Raw genomic sequence first — 20,142 nt, 5'->3', positions numbered from 1 at the left:
TTTGCAGTCTTTGTACTTTGACCTATATGACTTTGCTCTTGCTAAACGTAGGTGCCGCAAACACGTCCTGGCTGAGGCGACTATTAGGCACGAACCGAATAAACTTATCCGGTCCTCTTGTTGGGGTTCAAATCTTTTCCCTGAGGATCTTGTGAAGGAAGTCTTGACAGAAGCTACAAGAGTTAATCAGAGCCTTAAAGCCCGTTGGGGTTTGACTCCTAAGCGGAAATATGATCCCGCAAGTTACCAAGCCCGTGGTAGGAAGAAGCTCCGCCCGTATACCTCCACTCAGTTCCGGCAACAGCAAAGTAGCTCGTCCGTTTTCCGGCAGCCTCTCCCACCATCTCCTGCTGTTCCTGCACAGCCTTCCACCTCTCAGGCTCCTTCCTCGGACGACTACGTCACCGTTCTGTTCCCTAAGAGCCAGCTTCCCGGTGCCTCCACCACCTCTCCAGCCTTTAACCAATCTTATGAAGCTCAAGGCTCTTCCCAGGGTTATAACAGAGGTAGAGGCTACCACCGTGGTTCATACCAGAACAGAGGTAGGGGTAGATTCTTTCGCAAAGGAAAGAACTTCCGAGGCGGACGTGGAGGCAACTCCTCAAGCCAATACTGAGGTGCAGCGGGTAGGGGGGAGGCTTTATGCCTTCCGCAACAAATGGAGGTTCAGTCCCTGGGCTTTCAGTATCATCTCCAAGGGACTGGGGTGGAGTTGGATTCAAGGACCTCCTCCACCGAACAGATTTCATCAGCATTCCACTCTGGACCTAGTCGAGTTTGTCCAGGACCTGTTACAAAAGAACGCCATACAAGAAACGAAACACCTGAAGTTTCAGGGTCGGCTGTTCAGTGTCCCGAAGAAGGATTCGGACAAGAGAAGAGTGATTCTAGACCTATCCCTTCTCAACTTGTCCATTCAATGCGACAAGTTTCGAATGCTTACCGTCTCGCAGGTGCGGACCTTACTTCCCCGTGGGGCCGTCACCACCTCTATCGATCTTACAGACGCCTATTATCACGTTCCGATAGCGAGACACTTCCGTCCGTATCTAGGCTTCCGCCTAGGAAACAAAAATTACTCCTTCAAGGTGATGCCTTTCGGGCTCAACATCGCCCCAAGGATCTTCACAAAGTTAGCAGAAGTTGCTGTTCAGGAACTCAGAAATCAAGGGATTCAAGTAGTAGCCTATCTGGACGACTGGCTCATTTGGTCAGACACCTCCCAAAATTGCCTAAAAGCCACTCACAAAGTCATCCAATACCTTCAATCTCTAGGCTTTCAGATCAACTTCAAGAAGTCCCGTCTTCTTCCGAAATCAAAGTTCTAATGGCTCGGCCTGCAATGGGATCTTATATCTCACACTCTGTGTCTTCCCAAACCCAAGAAGTTAGAGATTGCAATGAACACCAAACGCTTTCTCAAAGACAAAGTGAGTTCCAGACGGCTCCAAGAGAGGATCCTAGGGTCCCTTCAATTTGCTTCAGTGACGGATCTACTTCTGAAAGCGAAGTTGAAAGATATCAATCGTGTCTGGCGTTCGAGGGCGAATCGGAAGCTCCGGGACAGGAAAGTCCGCCTTCCTCCCATTCTCCGGGAAAGACTTCTACCTTGGACAAAGGCCAGCAATCTGTCAAAGTCAGTTCCCCTTCGATTTCCGCCTCCGAAGTTAATCATTCACACGGACGCATCCCTATCAGGTTGGGGAGGCTATTCTCAGCACAGGAAAGTTCAAGGTCTTTGGTCTCCCTTATTCCGCCAATTTCACATCAATGTGCTGGAGGCCATGGCAGTTCTACTAACCCTGAAACGTCTCTCTCCATCCAAGAGACAACACCTTCGTCTGGTTCTCGACAGCGAAGTGGTGGTCCGCTGCCTCAACAGAGGCGGATCAAAATCAGGGCCTCTGAACCATGTTCTAGTAGCCATATTCTCCCTAGCAGCCTCGAACCGTTGGCATCTTTCAGCTGTCCACCTGGCGGGAGTCCGGAACGTAGTTGCAGACGCCCTGTCCCGGACCTCCCCTCTAGAGTCGGAATGGTCACTCGATCAAAAGTCATTCCGGTGGATTCTCTCTCGGGTTCCGGGTCTCCAAGTAGACCTCTTCGCCACGGAGTCCAACCACAAATTGAGAGTATATGTGGCTCCCAATCTAGACCCTCAGGCCTACGCCACAGACGCCATATCACAGAATTGGGACAACTGGGAAAGGATTTATCTCTTTCCCCCAGTGAATCTTTTACTGAAAGTCCTAGACAAACTGAGATCCTTCAAGGGACGAGTAGCCTTGGTCGCACCCAACTGGCCCAAGAGCAATTGGTACCCTCTCCTGCGAGAGTTGAGACTACATCCTCACCCGATACCCAATCCGGTTCTGTCTCAGATAGTACAAACACGCGTTGTGTACGCTTTCTCAAACATTCAGAGCGCCCTAACTTTATGGACTTCATGAAGTTTGCGGCCATGCATGGTGCCAATATCGATCCTCGAAACACCCTGTTCCTAGAATCAGATAAACGGGATTCCACCATCCGCCAATATGATTCTGCAGTTAAAAAGTTGGCTAAATTTCTGATAGACTCAGACGTACACTGTATGAACTTGAACCTTACAGTCACTTTCTTTAGAACTTTATTAGAATCAGGTCTGGCAGCCAATACTATCACCACTATTAAATCTGCTTTGAAAAAGATCTTCCTAGTGGGTTTTAACATAGACTTAACCGACTCTTTGTTAGCTTCAATTCCGAAAGCCTGTGCCAGACTGAAACCGGTTACTCGTCCTACCCCGGTTACCTGGTTCCTTAATGATGTGCTCAAATTGGCTTCTGATACCATTAACAGTTCTTCTGATTATATTCCCCTTCTCAGGAAAACACTTTTCCTTGTGAGTTTGGCTTCCGGGGCAAGAATTTCTGAACTGGCAGCTTTGTCAAGAGACCCGGGTCATATTGAGTTCCTTCCTTCGGGAGAGGTCCTTCTTTCACCTAACAAATTCTTTTTAGCTAAGAACGAAGACCCTCAGAACAGATGGTCCTCCTGGAAAATTGTTCCCCTCACGCAAGATCCGTCTCTGTGCCCTGTTACTGCTCTTAAGTCTTATTTATCCCGGACCTCCTCTAACTCCTCCGGGCCTCTATTCGTTAGAGAACAAGGCGGTACCATTACCATTAAAGGGATCAGGCAACAAATTTTGTATTTTATTAAACAAGCTAACCCTGACTCTCTTCCTCTTGCACATGATATTAGAGCAGTTGCTACTTCGGTGAACTTTTTTCACCACATGAATTTTACGGATCTTTCTAGGTACACAGGGTGGAAGTCACCGTCAGTGTTCAAGAAACACTATCTTAAACATTTGGAAGCCCTTAAATTTCCTACGGTAGCTGCAGGGAGCGTAGTTACCCCCAGGTAACTCACATGTTAATTCCTTGTCATTTTATCTCTCCCCCTTACCTGCCTCATTTATACCCTATTTGTATTCGTTGGTTTCGCACCTGGTTACTATTCCTATATTTGTTAATTTTATGACTCCTGAGTATCTGTATATATCATCACTCACGGCATTATTATACCTTACCTTTTTTGTCAATTGTTCTACCAAGTCGATTTATGTTCTTTTTAAGGTACCTTTATAGTTGTTTTTGGCACTCAACTCTGATTAAAGTAACTTGTGTTTCCCTTGTGTTTATGTTTTTTCCTTTATTTTTCAAGTTTGGTGACATTTCTCTTGTATGTATTCACTGGCCGGCACAGGTTCAAGCCCAGAAAAGGGATTTTGATGTAGGAAAAATCTATTTCTGGGCGAGGGACCTGTGCCGCCCAGTGAACCCTCCCAGCTCCTCTCCCTTGGAGTCCCCAAACTTTGGGTGCTAGGGAGTTGGGTTCTGAGCGGATGCAGAGTTGGTGGTGCCGAGTGAGGTTGAACGGCTCTCCTCTATTGGGGGTCTTTGTCGTGGATGAATCTAAATGGTGCGGGACCTCTGGATTATACGCCCAATTCCATACCGACACCAATAGGTGAGCGAGCTAGTCAACCTAGCACTCCTTTACATTTTTTCTCTGGTATATTTAGCAGTAAATTACCTAAGAATAAGTGCTAATTGGAGCTTATTCACTGGGCGGCACAGGTCCCTCGCCCAGAAATAGATTTTTCCTACGTCAAAATCCCTTATTTCGCCCCGTAAGTAGCAACAATAAAACGCATCCAGAGTTATTTTACTTATATTCCTAAGTAAAACTTATATTTATTGTACTGATAGAAACAAATAGATCTAGTGACACTTATATTTGTTCCTACACGTATACAAACCTTGAGCCTTTTTTACAGTCTAGCAAGACACTTCCCTGCAGGGGGCAGGAATCCCTGACATTGTTCCATGATTAGTGGTAATGACGTAAAATGGTAACATCATACTTCTCAATGGTCTAAATGACCATGTAAAATTGTCCCAAGGTTAAGGCACTTATACAAATCCACAGATACAGTACTTTCAAGTAATTCTCTGGTAAATTTCCATCAGGACGACATGGCTTGAGCCCCAAAAACGGATTTTGAAGCAAAGCGAAAAATCTATTTTTGGGTGAGATGGCCATGTTGTCCTGATGGACCCACCCTCCTTTACTAAGAAAAGGCTTAGGTAAAGTTCCCTCCCGAAACTACTATATATGTAGCACCATGCTCAATGCTACAAGGAATGAGCGCCATCTTGGAGCCCTGTAATAGTACGGGAGGAAGGGTAACCTTGATAACGGCTCCCCTTCAGTTTCGCCACTCTTCCCCCTCGAAGAGAAAACGCTATTCGGGGTGAAGATTGCTATGTGTCGTATCAGGATATACGTCCCCTGATATTATGCGATATCCTTAAGAGAAATTTTAAGCATACTCGGTCGGCCCAGGAGTTAGAATTCTGGAGACCTATGGTCAATTCTCTGGGAGTATCACTGTAGCCAAATATTCCTTAGAAAGCTGCCTAAAGAAACCTTCCAACAGGACAACATGGCCATATCACCCAAAAATAGATTTCTCGCTTCGCTTCAAAATTCGTTTTATTGGATACTCGTGCCAGGAGTTGGAATTCTGGAGACTTTTGGTTTAATTCTCTGGGAGTATCACTCTAGCAAATATCCCTTAGAAGGCTACCTTCCATCAGCACGACATGGCCTGAGCCCCAAAAAAATATTCTTTGGGCTAGAGTCATGTCATCCTGAGGGAAGTTCCCTCCGTCTGCTTCCTACTGTATAATATTTCTGCGATTGATATTATAAGAGAATTACCGTCAGGTATCACGGGGTTCTAACCCCTGGAACGACTATCCGAAGATATCGTGAATAATCAGGGACGTATCTTAAGATAACCATAGATATCTGCACCCCGAATAGACCTTTCCCAGTCTAATCCTCTCAGGGGAAAGATAAGTGAGAAGCCGCTATATATCCTATCACCTTCCGGTGCTCCCATACGACCCTGCCGCTTCATTCCTCTGATTGCAGCTTCACGCTTCTGTCCTATGTTTTTGTGTGTGCGCTCATTTCTCCTTTTTTCAAAGATTTTCTTTGATGATGTCTTCCTCTTTTTCGTCAAAGTTGAGTTCCTACCTCTCTTTGCTTTTTGTTTTAGCTGTAATTGCTTTGGTTCTGTGACGGGCCGAGAGAGGGTTGTGAACTCAAAGGCAGGATGCAATCAACTGAGTTGTTTATTAAGGAACACTCTCCTTTATATACAAAACCTCAAGGCAACAGGACATAACCTGTTCGAGAGACAGACAATGTTACAGAGCAAAACCGGAGACATGATCATTCAGGTTCTTTTTAGTGCGAGGGAAGAGCGCAGATACAAGCATAATATATACAAAATAATTATATACAATTGTGTGACATGCAGTTGGTACATGGCTCCCCCCCTAAAAATGACATACTGTACATGTTAAATAGGGCGCCCTGATCTAGAGAGGCGAACTGTAGGCGGGTCATCTGGCAGAAGATAAGCAGGTTTTAGACGATCAATGGAGACCCAGTCTTCTTTGCCCCGAATGTTTAGGAGGAATGCTTTCAGACTGCGTCGGATCACAAGGAAAGGGCCCGTGTAAGGGGGCGTAAGTGGTGGCTTGCTGGTGTCGTTGCTCAGGAAGACGTGCGTTGCAGAGTGCAAGTCCGTTGGTATGTGATGCTTTGCTGGGGGCTTGTAAGTCTGGCGGCACGGAGTAAATTTTCCCACGACGTGACGTATGCGCTGGAGATCGTTGGAGGAGGTTGTAGAAGGAAAAAATTCGGCAGGGCCGACCAACGGGTCGCCATACACCATTTCAGCTGCCGAGACGTCGAAGGCGTCTTTAGGAGTGGTCCTTAGTCCCAGGAGGACCCAGGGAAGCTGAGTAAACCAGTTGCAATCCTTGCAGCGGGACATCAAAGCTGCTTTGAGGGTGCGATGAAAACGTTCAACCATTCCATTGGCAGCGGGTTTGTAGGCCGTTGTCTGATGTAGGGTGATGCCCAGGAGATTCGCCAATGACGTCCACAATTGAGAGGTGAAAGTGGTTCCCCTGTCAGAAGTAATATGCTCAGGGATACCGAATCTTGAAATCCATCCATAGAGTAAGGCAGATGTACATGAGGCGGACGTTGCAGTTTCCATGGGAATGGCTTCAGGCAAACGAGTGGAGCGGTCGATGACGGTAAACAGGTAACGATGTCCTTGTGATGTGGGTAGGGGGCCTACAACGTCGACGTGAATGTGTGCGAAACGACGCTGAGGTTGAGGAAAGGTGCCCACTCCTGAATCCGTGTGTCGATGTACTTTGGAAGTTTGGCAAGAAGTACAGGCGCGGACCCAATCCTTAGCATCCTTAGAAATGCCGTGCCAAATGAACTTTGCCTTCAGCAGCTTTGCAGTAGAACGGCACGAGGGATGTGAAAGGCCGTGAATGAAATCAAACACCTGTCGGCGCATGGGAGCAGGAATCCAAGGTCGCGGTCTACCAGTACTGACGTCACAGAGGAGGGTGGTGTTGGAGTCTTCGAGGGGAAAGTCTTCCCAACGGAGGGACGTGCAGGATGTCCTACAAGCCTGATACTCTGGATCCTGTCGTTGGGCTTCAGCCAGGGCGTTGTAATCCCATCCCAGTTGAACGGCAGCCAACGTGTTTCTTGACAGGGCATCGGCAACGGGATTCATTTTCCCAGGGACGTATTGGAGGGTGCAATTGTATTCAGCCACGGCGGAGAGATGTCGGCGTTGACGGGCGGACCAGGCGTCAGACTGTCGAGTGAAGGCGTGCACCAGAGGCATGTGGTCTGTGCGAATGACGAAGGGCGTACCTTCTAAGAAATGGCGAAAGTGACGGACAGCCAAGTGCACTGCCAGCAATTCTCGATCGAAGGTAGAATAACCCGATTCTGCCTTGGACAGTTTTCTGCTGAAGAAGGCCAATGGGCGGGGCGAGCCTTTGACCACCTGCTCGAGTACTGCACCAATAGCGACGTCGCTGGCATCGGTGGAGAGAAGGAGAGGGGCGTGTGGGATAGGAAAAGTGAGAGCCACAGCAGTTGATAGGGCCTTCTTTGCATTGCAGAAGGCTGCTTCTTAAAGGGGACCCCACTTCAGGTCCTTTGGCTTGCCCTTGAGGGAGGCGTAGAGGGGAGCAAGAGTGGCGGCAATGGCTGGCAGAAAACGGTGATAATAGTTGATCATGCCCAAGAATTCCTGCAGAGCTTTGACGGTCGAGGGCGCGGGGAAGTTCTGAACGGCTGCTACCTTCTCAGGGAGGGGATGGACTCCTTCAGGAGTGATACGGTGCCCTAAGAACGACACTTCGTTGGCGCCAAAGGTACACTTGTCGTACCGGACTACAAGGCCGTTTTGTTGCAGGCGGTCGAGCACGATGCGCAGGTGACGGAGGTGTTCCTCTTTTGAGGAGGAGAACACAAGTATATCGTCCACATAACATACACAGAAAGGGAGGTCCCCTAAGATGCCATCCATGAGACGTTGAAACGTTGCCCCAGCATTACGAAGGCCAAAACAGGAGTAATTGAAGGTGTATGTACCAAACAGAGTGGTGATGGCGGTCTTGGGGATGTCTTCTGGGTTCATAGGCACCTGATAATACCCCTTCAGGAGGTCGAACGTAGAGAAAATCTTCGCTTTGTGCAGGTAGGAGGTCACGTCGGCAATGTTTGGGAGGGGTTAGTGATCCGGTTCTGTTTGCATGTTCAGGCGCCTGTAATCCCCGCACGGACGGAGGGAGCTGTCTTTCTTCAGAACGATGTGTAAGGGTGACGACCATGGGCTGGAGGCCTTTTGGCAAAGGCCCATTTATTTCATTTCGGCAAACGTCTGTTTGGCGGCTGCCAATCGTTCCGGTGCCAGACGTCTGAATTTTGCGAAGACTGGGGGTCCCGTCGTCTTGATATGGTGATAAATATCGTGCTTGGCAGGAACCGTGGGCGTTTGGCGAAGTTCTGGACGGAAAACTTCCGGGTACGACGTGAGGAGGTGGGCGTAGGCATCCGTGGGTGCGCTGATGTGGAGAGCGAGGTTAGAGGGGGCGGGTTGAAGAGGTGTCGACAAGTACGAGTCTGCGTTGACCAATCGTCGGTGGGCGACATCGACCAGAAGGTGGAAATGAGAGAGGAAATCCGCACCGAGGATTGGCATTGTGACGTCAGCAACGAGAAACTTCCAATTGAATTTACCGTTTCCGAACGATAATGTGAGGTTCTCGTAACCGTAGGTGGGTATCGCAGATCCGTTGGCAGCTACCAAGCGGACGTCGGCAGATGTAGACAGACTACGTCGTGCCTTGAAGAGTTTCCTTGGCAAAAAAGAACGACAAGCACCCGTGTCTACCAAAAATCGCACGCCCGTTCCTGCATCCTGTAAAAAGAAAAGATTAGAAACATGGGAGGCTACCGCCACAAGCGATGGCCTACTTACACGTTTTTTGGCCACTAACAATCCTTGGCACATTTCTTCGCGGTTGCCCCGAATCTGAAGTGGTAGTAGCAAAACTGCGGTGGATGGGAGGTAGTAAGTGGCTGTAGAAGTCGTTCGTTGGGGCGCGAGCGATTGGTGGGTGGTGGGCGGCTTTGTCGCAGCTTCGGCACGACACGGGGTAGGCGTGTATGTCCTACGGCATTCATGTCAGCTTCGGTTGACGTTGAATAGGCATCCTCGTCGTCAGGGGTGGAGGCGTTGATGGAGGTCTTGAAGTGGCTGTCCATAAGGGCGTCGGCTTTGGTCATCAAGTCCTTTATGGGTAAACTATCGACATCGGGTATGGCAGCGCGTACAGGTTCGGGTAAACGGCGTATCCAAAGGGCACGAAGTAGGTTCACCTCACGAGGAGAGCTGTCTGCGGCAGGTTGAAGGCGAGCGATACTGGTCATTTCCCTGAGGGCAAGCGAAGCCCTTTGGTCCCCCAGCGGTTGTTGCGAGAGCTGAAAAAGCTTTGCTATACGGGCGGCTGGCGACGGCGAGTACTGCTGCAGAAGGTATGTTTTGAGGGCGTCATACGCTATTGGGGTGTCTCCTTGTTCACAAAGCCAGTCGGATATTTCTGGGAAGGTTTCCTCGGGTATCGCCACGAGAACATAATCCGCTTTGGTGGTTGAGCGAGTCACGCCCCTGATACGAAACTGGACTTCTGCGCGCTGAAACCAAACGATGAAAGTTTGAATGGAGCGGCCGCAGCACCAACCGCCGTAGAGTCCGCCATAGTACCAACGATGAAGGGGCGAGGGGGTGGGGGTGGAAGGCGGTGGGACCATCGTCGATCACAGGAGGCGCCATGGACGCTGTTGTTCATAACGCATGTGTTATTTAGCTAGTCTGAACGACTTTCCCGGTTTCAAATAGCATGAATATTTATGGAGCTATTCAGTTGTATAATTATAGGAAGTTATATATTATGTCGATTGTATTCTTAGAGTTTCGGCGATTTAGGAAACCGAATCTTGCCCGCGCTAGGCTTCCTAGCCTACGCTCTTTAGTTTACCCTCATGCATTATATAAATGACATTCCTAGTTTGTAATAGCATTTAAATATGAAGCTATTTAGGCAATTTATACTTGTAAGATATTGATTACATATATATATTTCCTCTTCCCACGATCGTATACGAGAGAGTTTCGGCGATTAAGGTAACCGAATCTCGCCTGGCACTAGGTTACTAGCCTAGGTGCTTTAGTATACTTTCATACATGTTCCCGGTTTACCCTCGTGTATCGTTTTATCAATTCAGGCGGAGACAGATATCTCCTAGAATTATTATATAAATCAATACTCATCTCCAGTGGAGATTTAAGGGTATTCCTTTCTCCCTCTGAGCGTAGCCATAGGCTACAACCCTATCTAGGTCTTGCCCTGATTAGACACTCCGTCTTGACTGGGCTAGTGTTTTCTGTCCTTATCCCTGGCCGGCAGATTGCCGACTTGGAGTTTCGGTCAGAACCTCAGAGTATTCAGTCTTTTGCTGGCGGCCGGTGGCAAGGTGAGTAGTCACTCCCCTGCCGGCCTCTGCTGCCGGCATAGGAGGCTAGACCTCCCTAGGCCGCACATGAAGTGGTCGTATGTGTCAGCTACCTTCTTCCTGTGGTCTAGAAGACTAGTCCTGTGCTCGCAGACCCTAGGCTGAAGAATAGACATTCTTCTGCTGCCTAGGATGGCGCCGGCACTGAAACGATGTTTCTCCCAGGTTAAGAGGGCCGACAAACCTGCTGCCCCCCTTTTAACCCAATTGGCAGACCCTAGGCTGAATAATAGAGATACTTCTGGCACCTAGGACAGCGCCGATATTGAAACAGAGTTTCTTTGTCGTGTGGTAGGACCGACAACCCTGCCGCCTCCTTCCACACTTCATACAGGACCCTTTTCCCTACCCCCTTTGTCCTTTAGTGATGGCCTAGCCATCGCAACTCTTTGGCCGTCGTCCTACAATCTCGTCGCTTGCCGGCAGGTTGTGGAGCCGGCCGGGGCTCCTGCATAGCAGCTGCTTAGTCGCTCAGCCTTCCCTTATGGACGCAAGGCTCCGGGAAAAGCTGTGCCGGCTGGGCCGGCTGTCGGTGGGAGACCCCCTATTCTGTAGAGTGTTCTTCAGTCCTCTCTTGGACTGGCATCCACATACCAGCGGCCGGCAGTGACCGGCAACGGTTTGTGTTTGGATGGAAGCCTGAATGATACATTCTCCCCTTCCATTTGAACCCTCATTCTGGAGGAAGGCCATAAGACTTGATACTTACACCCTTATTATTGTTAACATACATTAATAAGGTACCCTTCACTCCATGCTTTCTCTCTATCTATTAGCTAGTGCCGCCTAGTTCTAACCCAGCCGGCTAATGACGGCCGGGTCGGCGGTGCCGACCACGTCTAGCCGGCTGGGCCGGTGCTTCCAGGTGCTAGCCTGGCCGGTGTTGCCACCGAGCACAACTTGCCGGCTGAGTCGGTAACGCCAGCTGGGTTGGTACCGCCGGCTGGGTCGCTACCGCCGGCTGGGTCGGTCTCGCCGGCTGGGTCGGTCTCGCCGGCTGGGTCGGTCTCGCCGGCTGGGTCGGTCTCGCCGGCTGGGTCGGTCTCGCCGGCTGGATCATGCCGCCAGGTGCTAGCTTAGCCGGCAACATGCCGACTAAAAAACTACAGTATATGATTATACAGTAGCCAGTATATTTGCACTATAGATCATACTGCAGACAGAAAACTGTAGTATATATTATACAGTAGATATTTTCCAACATACTCTGTGTATCCTTGCACAGTCTTTTGTTGAGACCAATTATATATTGAAAGAAAGATTTCTTTTCAATAAACTGATAGATGATCAGTTACCATTGACCCACTTTATTAAAACCTTTGGAAAAGTCAGTGTTAAGTTACACTTTTATAACCTTAGAGGTTAGAACCCTTCCCTTGGGTTTCCTGAATAGGAAAACTCTAGGTTTAATTTTGGGGGAGGTCACAGCAATTGACTGGACAGGAAATACATGTATGTGTCTTTCCTGGTTCCTTTCTAGCTTGTCTATGCTAAGCTATAATGCAATATTAATATTAATTTTTTTATAGTTTACCGAGTGAGATAAACTACAGCATACTCATTTAATTTTCCTCTTTTTACAGTAGGACCATCCCAAGTGCCAAGTCGTCTTTTTCAATGTGAGGAGCAAGGACTTCTGTGGCCACGTGGAGTGCAGAGCTCATGCCCTCTGCACAGCTACTAATTGATATCTTCGGTACTGGGATCCCCAGGACTGCAAGACTTGCAAGACCTTGGTGACCGAGGCGTTTGACGACCCTAAGACAGCGGAGTCAAGGGACGTAGCTCGAGAAAAGCTGTGCAAATGGGTTCATGAGTTCCAGAAAAACACCACAGGATCCTACCTTCCCAGCGAAAGGATGCGCGCTTTTCTGTTCCCAAAAGCGGGTGTGGAAGCCGTCATACCCCAACCACGACCTGAGGTCCCTTGCGTCCAGATTGCCGTAGACATGGACGTCTCTGACGCTATGAAGGACATCCACCTAGATGAGAGGATGTCGGAGGTGTCTGAGGACACCGAAAAGCACCTCCTAGTAGGAAGTACCGAGGAGGAGTCTACCTTGGCTCTCGAAGAAGAAGAAGATGACGTCGAGTCGGAGTCCCTTCTGTCAGTTCCGGCTCAAGAGCCGTTACCCTCTACATCTTTTGCCCCTCCAGTAGATGACATGAGACAGGCAATAGCCAGTGTTATGGCGATGTTGGAGAGTCTTCGCAAGCAAGGCGAAGAAAGAGAGGCAAAAATATAAAGGCAGATGGCCCAACTCTCCGCTTCTCAAGGGTCTCGCAAGAGACTGAAGGTTCAAGATTTACCGGCTTGCTCCGATGTGAATCCCTGGAGGTATGCGGAATACATGCCAATGACCAGTGGCAAGATATTCATATGGGAGAAGTTGGGAACCATCCCTATTGAGGAAGTTGAATTCTGGCCAAACTTCCAGTCTTACCCAGATTGCTTTGTCCGTCTGAAGACAGAACCTACATTGAGGGAGGAGACAGAACCTAAGGAGGTCATAGTACTTGACCACGGCAAGGCTCAGGCTCTTCTATCAAGCAGCCTGAAGGAAAAGGGCTTCACTAGCTCCTAAGGTATCAGCCCTTAGCAAGAAACATCCCACCTTTCTTGCTCCAGCCTCATTAGCCTTTCCCTTTACAGATAAAGGGTTTAAGACAGTGATGAAGGCAATAGAGGCAGGCAAACCTTGCCCTACACTCAAGGAGTGTAAACCACTTTCCTTGGCCCTGCCCACGGAAAATAAGGACTGGAAGGAAGTCCACCTTACCTTCTCAGTCGGGAAGTTGGAGGCAGATATCGCTGGACGGCAGTTCAGTGAATATCTCCCTAAGTTGTCTGACTTTCTCTTGCGTAGAGAGCAAGTGACCAAAGAAAAACTGGCTGCATCTCTGTCTCTACAAATTTGTCTTGAGATGATGGCCAGCAACAGTAAGACCCCAGATATGAACATGGTCATGGCCAATTCACACTTGGCAACCTTGGTCAAGGACGTGTATGGCTTTGTTAAAGCTAGCCGTGCATGCAGGGAGTTCATGTTTGCCTCAGCTGCAGTAAAGCACGAACCCAGGAAACTGATAGCTTCCAATATCTGGGGTAAGGACCTCTTCCTGAGCAAAGTGGTCAAAGAAGTTGTGGACAAGGCCGCCGCGGCGAATAGAAATCTTCTCCAGAAGTGGGGCATGTCGAAGAAGAGGAAGTCTTCCCCGGATGAGGGTCCCCAGTGTAAAAGGAAGACTAAGCGACCTAGATTGCCCTCTCGCCCTTTCAGACAACAGCAACAACAACAACAACTTCCCGCAGCTCCCATGACCGCGATGCCCCAGATGGTGGCTCAGCCCCAACCAACATTCCAGATGGTGCTTCAGCAGCTGGTTGCCCAGTCACCAGCATTCAACCCTGGGTTTGAGAGGCAGACCACTACCTTTCATCCCAAAGGTAGAGGGTCTAGACGGGGCTCCTCTAGATAACCCCCAAGAGGTAAGGGTGGTAAGGGAGGACGCGGTAAAGGAGGTAAGTCCTCCGGAGACCAGAAGCAATGAGTTGCTTCAGGTGGGAGGGAGACTCCAACAGTTTCAGGATCGTTGGACCTTCGATCCTTGGGCCCACAGCCTAATCAAGAACGGACTTGGATGGAGCTGGAACGAAGTTCCACCACCATTCCCTCAGTTCTTCCAACACTCTACCCCCGTACTGGAAGAATACACCCAAGAACTTTTGAGCAAGAGGGTGGTAAGGAGAACAAAGTCCACTCAACAAGTTCATAGAAAACTACAAGTTCAGGATGTTAACCCTTCAGCACATAAGGACTCTACTACCAAAAGAGGCGTACATGGTCTCGATAGACCTGGCAGATACCTACTGGCACATTCCAGTCAACCGCCCTCTCTCCTCCTACCTAGGATTCAAGCTACAGAAGAAGTACATCTTCAGAGCCATGCCCTTCGCACTAAACATAGCCCCAAGGATCTTTACAAAGCTTGCAGATGCAGTCGTTCAACAACTACGCCTAGAAGGTGTCCAGGTAGAAGCGTACCTGGACGATTGGCTGGTGTGGGCAGCATCCAGGACGGAACGTATGCAAGCCTCCAACAAAGTGATCCACTTCCTGAAACATCTGGGATTCAAGATCAACGTCAAGAAGTCTCGACTATCTCCAGCTTAAGAGTTTCAATAGCTGGGAGTCCATTGGAACTTAAAGTCACACCGTCTCTCCATTCCCCAGGGAAGAGGAGGGAGATAGCAGGAAAGAGTACTGGGCTCTCTCCAGTTCGCATCAGTGACAGACCCAGTGCTAAGAGCACAGCTAAAAGATGCTTCAGGTGTCTGGAGAAAATACGCATCAAACGCTCGAAGAGATCTAGGAAGACCGACACCGACCCTACTACGATCACTTCTCAAGCCATGGTCGAAGGCCAAGAACCTGAAGAGGACCGTGCCCTTGCAACCACCTCCACCATCAGTCACCATCCATACAGATGCCTTGAAGGAAGGATGGAGAGGTCACTCCCATTAACGGAAAGTTCAAGGAACTTGGTCTTCCCTATTCAAGACCTTCCACATCAACTTTCTGGAGGCCATGGCAGTCTTTTTGACACTGAAGAAACTCTCCCCTCGCAAATCAGCCCATATAATGATGATCATGGACAGCGAGGTGATAGTGAGATGTCTGAATTGTCAAGGCTCGAGATCACCCCAAATCAACCACGTGGTGTTGTCCATCTTCCGCCTGGTGGAAAAGCAAAAATGGCATTAAAGGCAGTTCACCTCCAAGGGTTCTGCAATGTGACGGCGGACGCTCTATCCAGGCTCACGCTGATAGAGTCAGAATGGTCCCTAGACGCAGACTCATTCTCCTTCATCTTACATCAAGTCCCGGAACTGCAGATCTACCTCTTCGCGATGAGCGACAACAAGAAACTACCTCGTTATGTGGCCCTATACGAGGACCCTCTAGCGGAAGCGATGGACGCTGTGTCCCTTGATTGGAACAGATGGAACCTAATCTACATGTTCCCTCCTACCAATCTCCTAATGAAGGTCCTCAACAAGCTGAGATCCTTTCGGGGAACGGCAGCTCTGGTGGCTCCCAAGTGGCCAACGAGCAACTGGTTCCCCATAAATTTTGGAACAGAAGCTGAAGCTGGTCCCTCTGCCGGATCCAGTACTATCTCAACAGGTCCAGAAGTCGACTGTCTTTGCTTCATCACAGAGAACCCAAAGCCTTCATCTCATGATTTTCTCTCCTTAGCAGTTAAGAAAAGATATGGGATCTCGAAAGGCAGTATAGACTTCTTAGTAGAATATAAGTCTAAGTCAACCAGAAGACAATACGAATCGTCTTGGAAAAAGTGGGTTGCTTTCGTTAAAGCAAAAGGACCAAAAGAAATCTCAGTGGACTTCTGTTTGTCCTTCTTTATCCACCTTCATGAACAAGGTCTGGCAGCTAATATGATAACTATATGTAAATGAGCTCTGACTAGACTGCTACTATATGCCTTTCAAGTAGACTTGTCAAACGACATCTTTAACAAGATTCCTAAGGTATGTGTGAGACTTAGACCGGCTGCCCCTCCGAAGCCCATTTCATGGTCCTTAGATAAGGTCCTACACTATGCTTCAACAGTGAACAACGAGGATTGCTTCCTGAAAGATTTGACTCAGAAAGTCATTTTCCGGTTTGCTATAGCCGCAGGGGCTAGAGTTGGTGGAATAGTGGCCCTATCTAGAGATGAGGGCCATATTCAGTTTACAGAAGTGGGAGAACTGAATATTTTTCCCGATCCAACGTTACTCGCCAAGAACGAGCTACCCACTAAAAGGTGGGGTCCCTGGAGAATCTGCCCTCTGAAGGAAGATGTCTCTCTGTGTCCAGTTGAGTGTCTAAAGGTTTATCTTCGAAGAACTTCAGACTTCAGGAGAGGACAGCTCTTTAAAGGAGAAACTTCAGGATCAAATTTATCCCTAAAACAACTGAGGGCGAAGATCACCTATTTTATTCGCAGAGCGGATCCTGACAGTAAACCTGCAGGTCATGATCCAAAGAAAATCGATTCATCACTGAATTTCCTCCAGTACATGGAATTTGAGAGTCTTCGCTCATACACTGGATTGAAGTCATCCAGAGTATTATATAAGCACTATGCGAAGCAAGTGCAGGAGATTAAGCGATTTATGGTGGCAGCAGGTAGTGTGTTGAAACCTGTTGTCTAGTGCTGCGAAGAACAGTGAATTGATTGGGATGATCAATTACCAAAGTGAAGATATTGACAAGTGCAATATTTTAATGCGAGTGTCTCCAAGGGGACACTAAGGACTGTTCTAATTAGATAAGGTGAAGAAACATATATAACACTAGTGCCATGCGTACTTACACAGTGTGAATGGCATTTAACATTATGAAAATTTATATTAGAAAATTTATCAAATTTTCAAATTACTGTGATAATGATTAATCAAGCTTTCCCTTTCAGGTGAAAACAAGAATTTTCTTTGTTCAATTTACTTGTTATGTTTCTCATTATATATACTGGAATGTATATCATACCTGTTATTTCATTTTGGTCAATTCTTGCCAATAAAATTGTCAATAAGTATTAGCGTCTTATTTCGCCCTACCATTTGAATTGTGATAAAAAAGGGATTTTGACGAAGGAAAAATCTATTTCTGGGCTCAGACCTGTGCCGTCCAGTGAAATGCTCCTTTTACATCGTTTCTAAGGTAAAAACTTGCTATGAATTTACCAGAGAAAAAATAGTCTAGGAATGCTAGGTTGAACCCAGCTCGCTCACCTAATAAGGTGTCGGTATAATTAACTGGGGCATGATAATTAATCACAACCAGAGGCCTCGCACCATTTAGATATCTCCTCTCAATATCCCCGTACAGCGAGGTACCGTTCAAGACCTAGCACCGATCTCTACTACCAACAGTCCAACCCACGCCAGTGATGTCACTCCTTATAGCACCCAAGATTGGGGCCCAAGAGGGGAGGTGAGGGTGGGTTCACTGGGCGGCACAGGTCTCTCGCCCAGAAATATATTTTTCCTTCGTCAAAATCCCTTTTCTGGGCTCAGACCTGTGCCGCCCAGTGAAATAGTGCCAGAGAATAAGGACCCAAACTTGACACAATACCTGAGGGAAGTAATAAATACAAAATAATACCAAACGTGATTTTAATAACAGAAAAGGATATACAAGGTATCCCGAGGGTAAGTACTCACAACATTAATAGTGAATAGTTAAATATAATAATGGCAAAAAATCCCATACTAGGGATGGCAAAAAGACAAGCAGATAATGCAGATCAAATAAATAACATCATGATAAATAACAAAATCAGCTCTTGGAGAGTAAGACTAAAGACAGGTATAAATAAAAACAATTCGTAGTAATTGAGATCCTAACGAGTTATCAAACAATACACCATAAGGGTGTAGTCAAGAAAAACAAAACCAAAACTAGGTAGTAACAATAAGTAAGGCAGGTAGGAGGGAAAGAGGATAGAGCAAGACGTTGTGATTAAGACTCAGTACCTTCAGGAGGAACCACATTCCCAGCTGCTACTGTAGCAAATTTTAGAGCTTCCAAAGGTTTTAGGTAGTGGCGTTTAAAAACTTTAGGGGACTTCCAGCCTGTATATTATGTGAGTTCATCAAATTTCATGTGATGGAAGAAATTAACTGAAGTAGCAACAGCTCGAATATCATGGACATGGGGGAATGATTCAGGATTAGCCTGTTTAATGAAATAAAGGATTTGTTGCCTGATTCCTTTAAGGGTAATGGTTCCTCCATTTTCTCTAACAAATAAGGGCCCTGTGTTTGTAATGGAAGTTCTATTTAAGTAGGCTTTCAGGGTGGTAACTGGACACAAGGATGGATCCCGAGGAAGTGGAACAATCTTCCAGGGAGACCATCTGTTCTGAGGGTCCTCATTTTTAGCGAGGAAAACTTTGTTAGGGGAGAGAAGGACTTCTCCTGAAGAGAGGAATTCAATATGACCTGGGTCTCTAGACAAGGCAGAAAGTTCTGAAATTCTGGAGCCAGAAGCGAGGCTCAATAGGAACAATGTCTTCCTTAACTGTGCCATGTAATTGCAGGATTCATTAAGAGTGTCAGAGGCCAGCTTCAGGACATCATTAAAAAACCAGGAAACCGCACTAGGGCCAGTTGATGGTTTTAATCTGGCACAAGCTCTCGGGATGAACGAGAAGTATGAATCCGTAAGGTCAATATCAAAACCAATATGGAAGATCTTTTTCAAAGCTGATTTGATCATAGTGATGGTGTTGGCTGCTAGGCCTGATTCAAGGAGAGTTCTGAAGAAGGTCACAGTTAGATTCATCGTCATCTAGTCATATTGACGGAGGGTGGATTCCCTTTTGTCCGATTCCAAGAATAGGGTATTTAGAGGGTCATTATTTGCACCCTTTTGAGCTGCAAACTTCATGAAGTCCATAAAGTTAGGGCACTCTGAATTCTTGAGGAAGCTAACACATTGCGAGTTTGTACTACTTGTGTTAGTATAGGGTTGGGAATCTGCCGAGGGCAGAGGCCCAGTTCCAGCAACAGAGGAAATCAACTGCTCTTGGGCCAGCTGGGGGCTACCAGAGCCACTCGGCCTCTGAAAGACCTGAGTTTGTCCAATACTTTCAACAGGAGATTTATCGGAGGGAACAGATAAATCCTCTTCCAAACGTTCCAATCTAACGACATTGCGTCTGTGGCATAAGCCCGAGGGTCCAGGTTGGGGGCCACGTAACATTGTAGTTTGTGGTTGGATTCCGTCGCAAACAAGTCCACCTGGAGACCAGGGACCTGAGATAAGATCCATGTGAATGACTGTTTGTCTAGGGACCATTCCGACTCCAGCGGAGTTGTCCTTGAAAGTGCGTCCGCCACTACATTCCGCACTCCCGCAAGGTGGACTGCTGACAGATGCCACTTGTTTGATGTTGCCAAGGAGAATATTGCTAACATGACGTGGTTTATGTGGGCTGACTTGGAGCCTCCTCTGTTTATGCAGTGGACTATGACTGCGCTGTCTAGAACCAGCCGGATATGAAGGTTCCTGGTTGGTTTTAGTCGTTTTAGAGAGAGGAATACTGCCATGGCCTCTAGGATATTGATGTGAAATTGTCGGAGTATCGTCGACCATAGTCCCTGAACTTTCTTGTGCTGGGAGTATCCTCCCCACCCTATTAAGGAGGCGTCTGTTTATGTCCTTTAGTTTGGCCTTTAGGACAATGTCTGTTACGGAGGCGAACTGTAAGGAGCCTAGAATTCTTTCCTGATTCCTCCTGGACGACAACTTGTCCCTGAGAAACCGTTTCGTGTTCTTTGCTATTTCCGTCCTCTTGGCTTTGGGGAGGCATAGCGTATGGGAGCGTAGGTCCCATTAATCCCAGCCATTGAAACTTTGTCTCCGGGACCAGGTGGGATTTGTCTAGGTTGACCTGAAACCCTAACTGTCGAAGGAAGGTGAGAACCTTGTCCGTTGCCGTGAGGCAGTTCCTGACGTTGTCTGCCTAGACGAGCCAGTCATCCAGATAAGGGATTTTGACGAAGGAAAAATCTATTTCTGGGCGAGAGACCTGTGCCGC

General features: G+C 47.7%; 1 pseudogene; it reads right to left on the bottom strand.

The window, feature by feature from the left end:
- Positions 1-18,845: 18,845 nt before the first annotated feature.
- LOC137650945 (uncharacterized) overlaps positions 18,846-20,142 on the bottom strand; it is a 2,178-nt pseudogene continuing 881 nt past the window's right edge.

This window comes from Palaemon carinicauda, chromosome 12, assembly GCF_036898095.1.
Source record: "Palaemon carinicauda isolate YSFRI2023 chromosome 12, ASM3689809v2, whole genome shotgun sequence".
Taxonomy (NCBI): Eukaryota; Metazoa; Arthropoda; class Malacostraca; order Decapoda; family Palaemonidae; genus Palaemon; species Palaemon carinicauda.
This window is presented reverse-complemented; position numbering and strand designations above follow the sequence as displayed.